We start from the raw sequence: 11,428 nt of genomic DNA on the forward strand, positions 1-11,428 counted from the left end.
GGCTGGTAGTTTCGAACCGCTGACCTTAAGGTTCGCACCCCAGAGCTCCTTTGTTAAGACATACAACACACAAATAAAAATCATGTGTACAAAGTACACTAATAATAATTCCACTTTCTTGAAATGGAACACTTTGACATGGTTGTTATTTTTGTTAAGTGCAGTCAAGTCTGTTCTGACTCATAGAGACCCTGTACAGGGCTTATGAGGAGCCATTGGTGGATTTGAACCTCCAACCCTGCGGTTAGCAGTCCAGTGCTTATCCTACAGCATTACACCAGGACTCCATTTGACATGGTGATATTGTTGTTGTTGTTAGGTGCCATAAAATCTGCTCCAACTCATAGTAACCCTGTATAGGGTTTCTGAAGAGGGGCTGGTGAAGAACCGACCTTGCAGCTCAACCTGACTTTGCGGTCCAGTGCTTATCCTACAGCATTACACCAGGACTCCATTTGACATGGTGATATTGTTGTTGTTGTTAGGTGCCATAAAATCTGCTCCAACTCATAGTAACCCTGTATAGGGTTTCTGAAGAGGGGCTGGTGAAGAACCGACCTTGCAGCTCAACCTGACTTTGCGGTCCAGTGCTTATCCTACAGTGCCACAGCAGGACTCCATTTGACAAGGCAGTTAACAGTAAGTAATACATGATAAACAAAACAATAGAATGTCAGTCTGTAACTAACCTTGCCAGAGACTCCTGAGGTTGCTCTGACCCCTCTCAGTCAGTCAAGCTAATTAGGAGGATCAGACAGTCATTAATATCTTAATGCCTGTGAGACAAGTGGCACATTATGAATACTACAGAGTTAAAGGGGATGTGCTAAGGTGTGAATATCTGGAGGGCAGAAACCAAAGGCACAGGAGAAAAACCTTCTCCATTGTTTAACAGGCAGCTATTGGCACCTCTTTAAATAATGTGTTTTTCAGATTTTGTCATATTAGTGGCTCAGGGAAATCATTGTATATAAATATTACAGTTAAAACCTGAAGCGTATTTTAAATATTCAGTCACTTCCTGATTTCATGAATATCCATTTAGGTAGCTTATCCATATCAGCATCCACTTGTCCTTTGTAACAGTGAAGAATGTATATTTGTTTACTTGCCTTTTTTCTTATGTAAGTTTTTAGCAATGAAAAATGATAAACGAATTCTGTCTAATATAATGTGTATGATCAACAATTAATACTGAACAAAACAGTATTTCAGTGCCTTTTTGAGGCATATTTTGGCTGATGTCTTAGATAAATTCATTTCCATTTAGAATGTGGCAAATTCACATTGAGGACACTACATGTGTTCTCGGCATCAACTCTGAACTTTCACAGTAAATATGGACAAGGTGTTAATTAAGAGAACTGCCAATCCCAATGAATAATGGAGTGCTAGAAAGAGCACAGTAAGGGCTTGACCTTATGCGTCAAAGAGGTGCTCCAATGTTGAAGTCTCAATTCGGGAACTATGACTATAGAATAATGAGAATATGAGAAGGGAAAAAGAATAGGGAGATCTCCATGACCTCATTCAGCTAGTCCCTAATTAGTTTTAAGATACTGTCAGGCAGAGTTTAGTGAAAGGATTTTCAGGAATATAAAATGAATAAAGGTCACAGCGCATGCTATTTCTTCAACCCCAAAGGGTATTGCCTACATATTAAGTAAGAACAAATACTTTGTAAGGGCCTTTCCTAAATGGTGTGCATTATGCAATGGCATCAAAAAGCAGCCACTTTCTTCTTGACATTCTCTCAGGCCAAGTGAACAACCTCAGGAGAGTGGGACATGGCTGGAGAACAGCAAGGAGAATGCTGTGGTTGTATCCATGGCTCATGTAAACACAACCACCTTTGTTAAACACCTGTGTCAGATTACCCAATAAGTATCATAAACACAGGCTTGGTGGTGGTGGTGGTAGTGGTGATGTGCCATAGAGTCAGTTTCAACTCATAGCGACCCTGTACAGGGTTTCTGAGGCTGTAAATATTTACGGGAGCAGAAAGCCTCATCTTTCTCCCACAGAACAGCTGGTAGTTTCGAACTGCTGACCTTGAGGTTTGCAGCCTGATTCTTAACCGCTATGCTACCAGAGCTCCTTAAACACAGGCTTACTTGTGCTTATTTACTAATCTGCAGTGAACAATTTCTATTCTTCTTTTTGTTTCCAAATCATATCAGAGATTCTGCTTTTATGTATGGTTGGTGTCTGTCTCTCTCCCAACCCCAAAGCATCTTTTAAGATTTATAAACCTCAACAGGGATGGAGTACTCAGTAATCAAGGTAAGCATAGGCTTACTTGTGCTTATTTGCTAATATGTAGTGAACAGTTTCATATCTGAGGCAAAAAACTTCCGAAACGGTTCATTACGGATTAGTAGGTAAGCACAGACAAGCCTATGCTTACCTTTCTCCTTGGGTATTCTACCCCTGTAGAATATTCAGATGACTCACACACCTCTGGCAGAGAGGTCTGTGAGTCTGTTAACCTAGTTCAAGCCAGCTCAAATCAGAAACCATTAGTTAGGTAATCTACCTGCTTTTACCTGAAAACTAAATTGGAAAGTCCTTTGGACTATGGGGTTATTACTGCTTAATGGAATGCCCCAGTTACCATTTAGTCAGACATTGCATTCTTATAAATCTCTGAGGTATTTAAAATGTTGGAAAACCTAAATCATTACCTATGAAGATTCCCGAACTCACTTAGCATCTTCAGGCTATAAGAATAAGGAAGAATTCAGTGAGCCCAGTGCTGTTAATGACTTGCTTTTCACAAGTAGTTTTGTCTTTGGAAAATATTCCTCCTCATCTGAGATAGCTTCAGGTCGATACATTGATCTCACTTGTTTTCATCTGAACTCAAGACAATGTGGTTTTGTTGTCTTAAGGGTATTTTACTTACTAATAAGTTCTTACTTATATCCACACTCATAGAAACACCTAGCTGTTCTGCCCAGCTCCAATATATCTATGTGGACAGACGAAGCAGTCACAAACTCCCTGACTCGCAAGGGGAGACAGAGGGAAAAGAGGTTCCAGAAATAAGGATTAAACATGGGACATTTATTGACTTAAGTTTTGTGATTGAAATCCTGAAAAATGTTGAAGCCTGCTCCCCTCTTTTCTGGAACAATTGTAAAGATGCACAGGACTTGCCTAGGGCACGTAGCTGAGCAGCTGCATCCTGGGATATGCCTTTAAAAAAGACCACCCATAAGAATTCTGTATTTTTACTTCCTTGTGAGATAATATACAGGCCAGACTGGTTTACCTAGTGCCCTAGGCATAACTTTAAAGGACAAAACTTCTACTGGGGAAAAGGAGAATGCCAACCTCTGGGAGGAATCTGAATTAAGGTCCTGAAGAACTGCGCATGCTCAATATCCCAGAATAAATTCTATTGAGCTCTGGTAGCATGTTGTTGTTGTTGTTAAGTGCCATTGAGTCGATTCCGACCCATAGCGACCCTGTATAGGGTTTCCAAGGAGAAGCTGGTGAGCTTGAACCACCGACCTTGCAGTTCAAATGACTTTGCAGTCTGATGCATTAGCTCATAGTGTTACACCAGGATCGGGCTGCGAACCTCAAGGTCAGCAGTTCGAAACTTCCAGGTGTTCCGTGGGAGAAAGATGAGGTTTTCTGCGGCCGTAAAGATTTACAGCCTCAGAAACCCTGTACAGGGTCACTATGGGTTGGAACCGACTCCACGGCATATAAACACCACCACCACTGCTCCTACCAGATGCTGTGCACACACCCAATTAGCATGGCTCCTCCTAAATGGGCCATTTCCCAGAAATCCCCACTTATCCCTATAAATAAACATGATCTTTTCCCTACCCAAAACCTTTGAAATCCCAGCAAAGTCTTTGTTTGGGGAGATGGGGGTTAAGCTTTGCGTTAAGCCTGCCTGTCTCCACTTGCAAGTCTCTTTCCCTTAACAAACTTTTGTTCATATGGAAACCGTGCCTCGCCTGAGTATTCTTAAACAGTAGAAGGCAAGACACCTCTCTTGAAGGGCAGAGAACCGCTTTGTAACAAAAGCGTGTAATGAGGAAGAAAGCCGCACCTCTTCCCCACCTTGGGTTCCAATCTAACCTGACATTTATATCCTAGCTTTCACAACACTTTAACAACTAAATAAGTGAAGCAGTGGTAATAGTTTCTTTCTACCTGTGCCTTGTGGTGCCTTGCATGATTCTATGATGCTGAAAACTATACCTATGGTATTTCAGACACCAGCAGGGTCACACATGGTGGACAGGTTTCAGTAGAATCTGCAGACTAAGGCAGACTAGAAAGAAATTCCTGGTAATTTACTTCCGAAAATCCAATTGATTACATAGACCATTAACTAATAAAGTGCTAGAGGATGAGCCCTCTATATTGGAAAGCACTCAAAAACCACACTGACTTAACAGTAGGCTCTAGCATGCCAATAATCATGCAGATGGTACAGGACTCACAATATTTTGTCCTATTGTGCCTGGAGTCGCCATGAGTTAGGGTCATTTCTCTTTGACCACAATTTAGCCGTTGTTGGGTTTCTGACAATGATGCCTGTACAGAGGACAAAGCAGAGTAAAATTTGGGAAGTTATCTGAAAGTTTTTTTCTGAATCTTAGGTAGTGACTTTGTTGTTATTATTAAGTGCTATTGAGTCGGTTCCGACTCATAGCGACCCCGTATAGGGTTTCTGAGGAGTGGCTGGAAGCTTGAATTGCCAACTTTGTGGTTCAAACAGACTTTGCTGTCCAGCATATTAACCCGCAGCACCACACCTGGACTCCAGGCAGTGACTTTGTTGTTGTTGTTGTTGTTAAGTGCCGTCGAGTCGGTTCTGACTCATAGCAACCCTGTACAGGGTTTCCGAGGCTGTAAATCTTTACGGGAGCAGAACACCTCATCTTTCTCCCGTGGAGCGGCTGGTAGTTTTGAACTACTGGCCTTTAGGTTCGCAGCCTGATCCGGCAGTGACTAGAGTTTAGTATATGTCGAGTCCATTTTTCCCTATTTCTGTGTTAGAGCATCCAGCTACTGAATTTTCCATCTTCCCAAAGTGTGCACTACGAGCTTGAAGTTCCACAGTTTTTATGTTCACAGCATATTTTATATCTGCAGTAGGGTTGCCAGATAAAAAACATGACACCTAATTAAATTTAAATTTCAGAGAATTTCAAAGAAGTTCAAATTTTACTAGGCATCCTGTACTTTCATTGGCTAAATCTGGCACCCAATTTTATAGTTAACTTATTAGAAATGAGAGGAATGTGGATAAGCCATATTGTTTTGTGTAACTTTGTTTAATAACACTAGAAACGAAAATGTTTTGTGGTTAGGAGCCACAGACAGGTACAAAGTTTCCTCTAACAAATTTATTTTAAACTATACATTCTAAACTAATTATAAGTCTACATATACTTAGCATGGTTATAATGGTTCCATTTCCTACAGTGAGATAATTCCTATAATAGTTTTTAAGAATTTCTTCTGATAATTTAGGATTAAGTGGCCCCATAATGATGAATTTTTTGAACATTAGTGATACACTCTTTAAGTACCTAAAATTTAAAATGTAATTTTTCATAATATTTCTCTAAAGTGTATTTCACACTACCTTGTATACTTGATGGTGCTCTGGTGGCACTATAGGGTAAGGACTGGACTGCTAACTGAAAGGCTGCCATTTCAAACCTAGTAGCCTCTCTCTGGGAGTCCTTGTGTGGCGCTGTGGGTAAATGCGCCAGACTGCAAAGCTGTTTGAACTGCAAGGTCGGCGGTTCAAGTTCACCAGCTGCTCCTTGGAAACCCTATACAGGGTTGCTATGGGACGGAATCAACTTGACGGCATTTAACAACAACAACAACAACAACAACAACAACAACAGCCTCTCTCTGGCAGAAAGATGAGGATTTCTGCTCCCATAAAGATTCACAGCCTCAGAAACCTTATTCAGACAGGTATGTTATCAGTTGATGCCAACTCATGGTGATTTGTTTTTATATACTTGAAATGAGCCTTGGTTACATGGTGTTTTAGCATTCAACTGATAACAGAAAAGTCAGTGATTTCAACCCACCAGCTGCTCAGTGGTAGAAAGATGTGGTTTTCTGCTTCCACACAGATTACAGCCTTGGAAACCCTATGGGCAGTTCTTCTTTGTTCTGTAGAATTGTTATGATTTGGAATCTACTGGACCATAATGGATTTTATGTATCTGGGGGTAAATACTAAACATCATTTCCTCTGCATTATCATTATTAGCAGCTATTTTGATCTTTACTACAGTAATACACCCCAACAACTACTTGATTTGTAGGTCTATGTCCCTATCTGTAAGCATTCTCACTGTGCTGTGCTCTTGTCTGAATGCTGTTCTTCAAGCTCCTCTTCATATATCCAGTTAGACATATCTCATTACCAATTGGGGGCCTTAAATTAAGTTGTACACTTCATTTAAAAACATTAATGAAGAGTTTTGGTGTCACTGGTTTTATAGTCAGCCTAAACTTGAATCTCAATACTGACTCTGATAATTACCATGTAACTATAAACAAGTTATTTGTTTTATGCCTTAGTTTCCTTATCTGCAAAATGGGGCTAATAATCAAATTATCTGAGAGCTCTGAGAACTAAATGAGATGTGAAAAGTGCTCAGCCCAGTACCAGCTTGTTTAACATTAAACATAATGTTAAAGACTGATTGATATAGAGAGTAACTCTTGTTATTGCGGTTTCTCAAATGGTAAGTATAACATGGGTCCAGAAGGAATGTTGAAATTCCACAATCTATTAGGGAAAATATAATTACTGATCAGACAAATATATAGAAGTTCTGCAAGTGTTTGAAGAAATGTCAATGGCACCCAATTCATGGGACATCTCACTAACACATGTTGTTAGGTGCCATCAAGTTGGTTCTGATTCACAGCGACCATATGTACAACAGAACAAAGCACTTCCTGGTCCTGCGATATCCCCACAATCATTTTTACATTTGAGCCCACTGCTGCTGCCACTGTGCTAATCCATCTTGCTGAGGCGGTCTTCCTCTTTTTTTATGTGTGCTAATCCTCCTGGTAGCGTAGTGGTTACGAATTGGGCTGCGAACCTTAAGGTCAGCGGTTTGAAACTACCAGCCACTCCGCGGGAGAAAGATAAGGCTTTCTACTCCCGTAAAGATTTACACCCTCGGAAACCCTGTACAGGGTCGCTATGGGTCGGAACAGACTCGACGGCACTTAACAACAACAACAATCCTCCACTTTACCAAAAATGACGTCTGTCTCCTGGAACTGGTCCCTCTTGATAATATGTCTGAAGTATTAAGAGATGAAGTCTGGCAATCCTGGCTTCTAAGGAGCATTCTGGCTGTAATTCCTCCAACATGGATTTATTTGTTCTTCTGGCAGTCCATGGTACTTTTAATATTTTTCTCCAGCACCATAACTGAAATGCATCAATTCTTCTAGGGTCTTCCTTATTCACTGTCCAACTTTCACATGCTTATGAAGCTATTTAAATTACCATGGCTTGGGTTAGATACACCTTAGTCCACAACTGACAATTTTGCTTTTAAACATTTTAAAGAGGTCTTGTGCAGCCAATTTGCATAGTGTAATAGGTCCTGTAACTTCTTGACTGCTGCTTCCATGAATGTTGGTAGCGGATTCAAGCAAAATGAAGTCTTTAACAGCTTCAGTCTCTTCTCCATTTATCTTGGTGTTATTTATTGCCCTAGTAGTGAAGATTTTTGTTGTCTTTGCATTGACGTGCAACCCATACTGAAATCTGTGTTTTTTGAGCTTCATCAGTATTTTAAATCCTCTTTGATGTCAGCAAGCAATTAGTGTATTTTCAGCATATCACTAATTTCTAAAGAGTGTTCTTCCAATTCTGATGTCATATAATCCAGCTTCTCATATTATTTGCTCAGTAGACATATTAAATGAGTATGGTGAAAGAATATAACTCTGGTGCACACCTTTCCTGATTGTAAACCATTTAGCACCCCCTTGTTATGTTTAAATGACCATTTCTTGATCTGTGTACAGGTTCCTCATTAGCTCAAGAAATTGCTCTGTAATTCCCATTCTTCACAGTGTTATCCACAGCGTGTTATGATCCACAAAGTCAAAGCCTTTTCAGAATCAATAAAGCACAGGTAAACATCTTTATGATATTCTCTGCTTTTAATGAAGATCCATCTGATGCCAGCAAAGATATCTGTTGTTCTACATTCTCATCTGAATCTGGCTTGAACCTCTGGCAGTTCCATATCAATGTACTGTTGCAGCTGTTTTTGAATTATTTCCAGCAACATTTTACTTGCATGTGATATTAATGATATTGTCCAAAGATTACAGCATTTCATTCAATCACCTATTTTTGAGATGGGCACAAATATGGGTTTCTTACAATCAGTTGCCAAGGTAGCAGTTTTCCAAATTTCTTGGCATAGCTAGTGCTGCATCAGTTTGTTGAAACATTTCAATTTGTATCCCTGAGCCTTGGTCTTTGCCAATGCTTTCAGTGCACCTTGGACTTCTTTCTTCAGTATCATTCATTCTTGATCATATGCTACCTCTTGAAATGGTTAAACTTTGCTCATTTCTTTTTGGTACAGTGTGTTGATGTATTCCTTCCATCTTCTTTTGATGCTGCTTTATGCATCATTCAATATTTTATCCATAAAATCCTCAAATATTGCAGGTAGAGGCTTGAATTTTTTCTTCAGTTCCCTCAGCTTGAGAAATGCTGTGTGTGTTCTTCCATTTAGGTTTTCTAACTAGAGGTCTTTACACATTTCATTATAGTATTTGACTTTGTCTTCACTAGCTGTCCTTGGAAATTTTTTATTCAACTCTTACCTCATTTCTTCCATTTGCTTTAGCATCTTTATGCTGGAGAGCAAGTTTTAGAGTCTCTGATGACAGCCATTTGATCTTTTCCTTCTTTTTTGTCTTCTTAATGACTTTTGCTTTCTTCCTGTATGATGTTCTAGATGTCATCATATAACTCTTCTGTTTTTGTTCATTATTGTCTAATGCATCAAATCTGCTCTTTGGATGATCTTTAAATTCAGGTGGGATATATTCAGACATGTTCAAGTTCATATTTTGGCTCTTGTGGCCTTGTTTTATTTTTCTTCAGCTTCGGCCTCAACTTGCACACGAACAATTGATGGTCTGTTCCACACTCTGCTCCTGGTCTTGTTTTTGCTGATGATATGGAACTTTTCCAGCTTATTTCCCCACAGATCTAGTTAATTTGATTTCTGTGTATTCCATCTAGTGAGGCACATGCATATATTAATCTTTCATGTTGTTTAAAACAGGTATTTGCAATGAATAAATAATTTTCTTGAAAAATTCTATCATGTTATCGCCAACATCGTTTCTTTCACCAAAGCCATACTTTCCAACTATTGATCCTTCCTCTTTGTTTCCAACCTTTGCATTTCAACCACCAGTAATTATCAATCTATCATGATTGTAGACTGAAGAAATTGGCAGAATTCTTCAGGTTCATCATCACTGACTTTAGTGGTTGGTGCTTAAATTTGAATAATAGTGGTATTAAGCAGCCTTTGTTGTAAGTGTATGCATATTATCCTATCACATATGGCATTTTATTTCAAGATAGATCTTGAAATGTTCTTTCTGATGATGAATGCTATTCTATTCTTATTTAATTTGTCATTCACGACAGAGTAAATCATATGATTGTCTGATTCAAAATGGCCAACACCTGTCCATTTCATCTCACTAAAGCCTAGAATATGCATCTTTATGCCCATTTCATTTTTGACAACTTCCAATTTTTCTAGATTCATGCTTCATACATGTTCCAATTATTAAAGGATGTTTGCAGCTGTTTCTCCTCATTTTGAGTTGTGTCCCATCAACAAATGAAGGTCTTGAAAATCTTTTTCCATTGATGTCATCATGGTCAACCATACTTTGAGAAGGCAGCTCTTCTCCAGTTGTATATTGAATGCCTTCCAACCTAAGGAAATAAAACCTCATCTTCTGTTACTATATCTGATAGTATTCTGAAAATTTAATTAAATTCTGAGGTGTAGCATAACAACCAAAAATGGCATCTTGAAATTTATCAGCTGGTCTTGAAGGCAAGAAGCTAAAGAGGCCATTAAAGTCATACTCATATTAGGCTACAGACTTTTTCTCTTTTTTTCTTCTCTTCCTTCTCTCCCTATTCTGTGATTATAGACTACAGTATCCAATCTAGTTTTTCTTTTTATTTTTTTGCTGTTTCTGTTTTGCTATTTTATGCTCCCCCTTTTACATTTGGGTGACTCTTTCTCTCCCTATATTAACCAAGAAGAGACAGCAACTGCGTCCATAGAGTCAAGCTACAATCACACTCTATAAAACACCAAAATCTAGGCAAGAACCAATACCAACTGCCATATACCAGGGAGGCAGACAAAACCTGTGAAAGTTACTTTGCATTAAGCAATAAGAAAAATAAAAAGGGAAGCCCACATCCTGATCACATCTACCTGGAAGCAATCAGAAAGCATAAAAAATACCAAAACACACACTCAATTAAGTAATAAGGCCACAGATAAAAACTAAACATATCCAAGAAGCAAAAGCAGATGACCATATCAGCACAGGTCTAGAAACAAGATAAAATGTCTGAGACAAATGACCTAGAGGTAGACCTGAACTCCATTCTGGAAGGAGGGCAGGCCTTGGAAATGCCTGAGTAGGAATTCAGAAAAATTATTATAAAATGTTTCAAAACATTTTACAGTGGAGTTAAGAAAAATAAGGAAGAAGTCAGGAAAGCACTACAGGAACAATCAAAGAAGATAGATACAGCATTGGAAATAGTGTAAAACCTACAAAAAGAGGTCCAAACGATCAATAATAGATGATCAGAAATAGACAATACACTGAAAGGGGACAGGAGTAGAATAGAAGAGATGGAAGACAGAACTAGTGAACTGGAAGACAAATTTCTCAATACCACTAATAGAGAAGAGCAAACAGTAAAAAGGATTTAAAATAAAGCTGAAGAAGGTCTAAGATACATATTGGACAACATGAAGAGGAATAAGTTAAGAATTATTGGCATTCCAGAAAAGGAAGAATCACATAAGTTCACAGAGGAAATAGTTGAAGAACTGCTGGAAAAAATTTTGTCTAACATCTGGAAAAGTGAAAAGATTAACATTCAAGAAGCTCAACAAACCCCAGGAAGGATACAGCCCAAGACATATCATAATCAAGGTTTCCAAAATCAAAGATAAGGAGACAATCCTGAAAGCAGCTAGGGAAATGAGAAGTGTTACATACAAAGGCAAGTCAGATTAAGCTCAGATTTCTCAGAACAAACCATGCAAGGAAGAAGACCATGGAAAGACATATATAAAACCCTGAAAGAAAAAAAAAA

Source organism: Chrysochloris asiatica, unplaced genomic scaffold (assembly GCF_000296735.1).
Source record: "Chrysochloris asiatica unplaced genomic scaffold, ChrAsi1.0 scaffold00113, whole genome shotgun sequence".
Lineage (NCBI taxonomy): Eukaryota > Metazoa > Chordata > Mammalia > Afrosoricida > Chrysochloridae > Chrysochloris > Chrysochloris asiatica.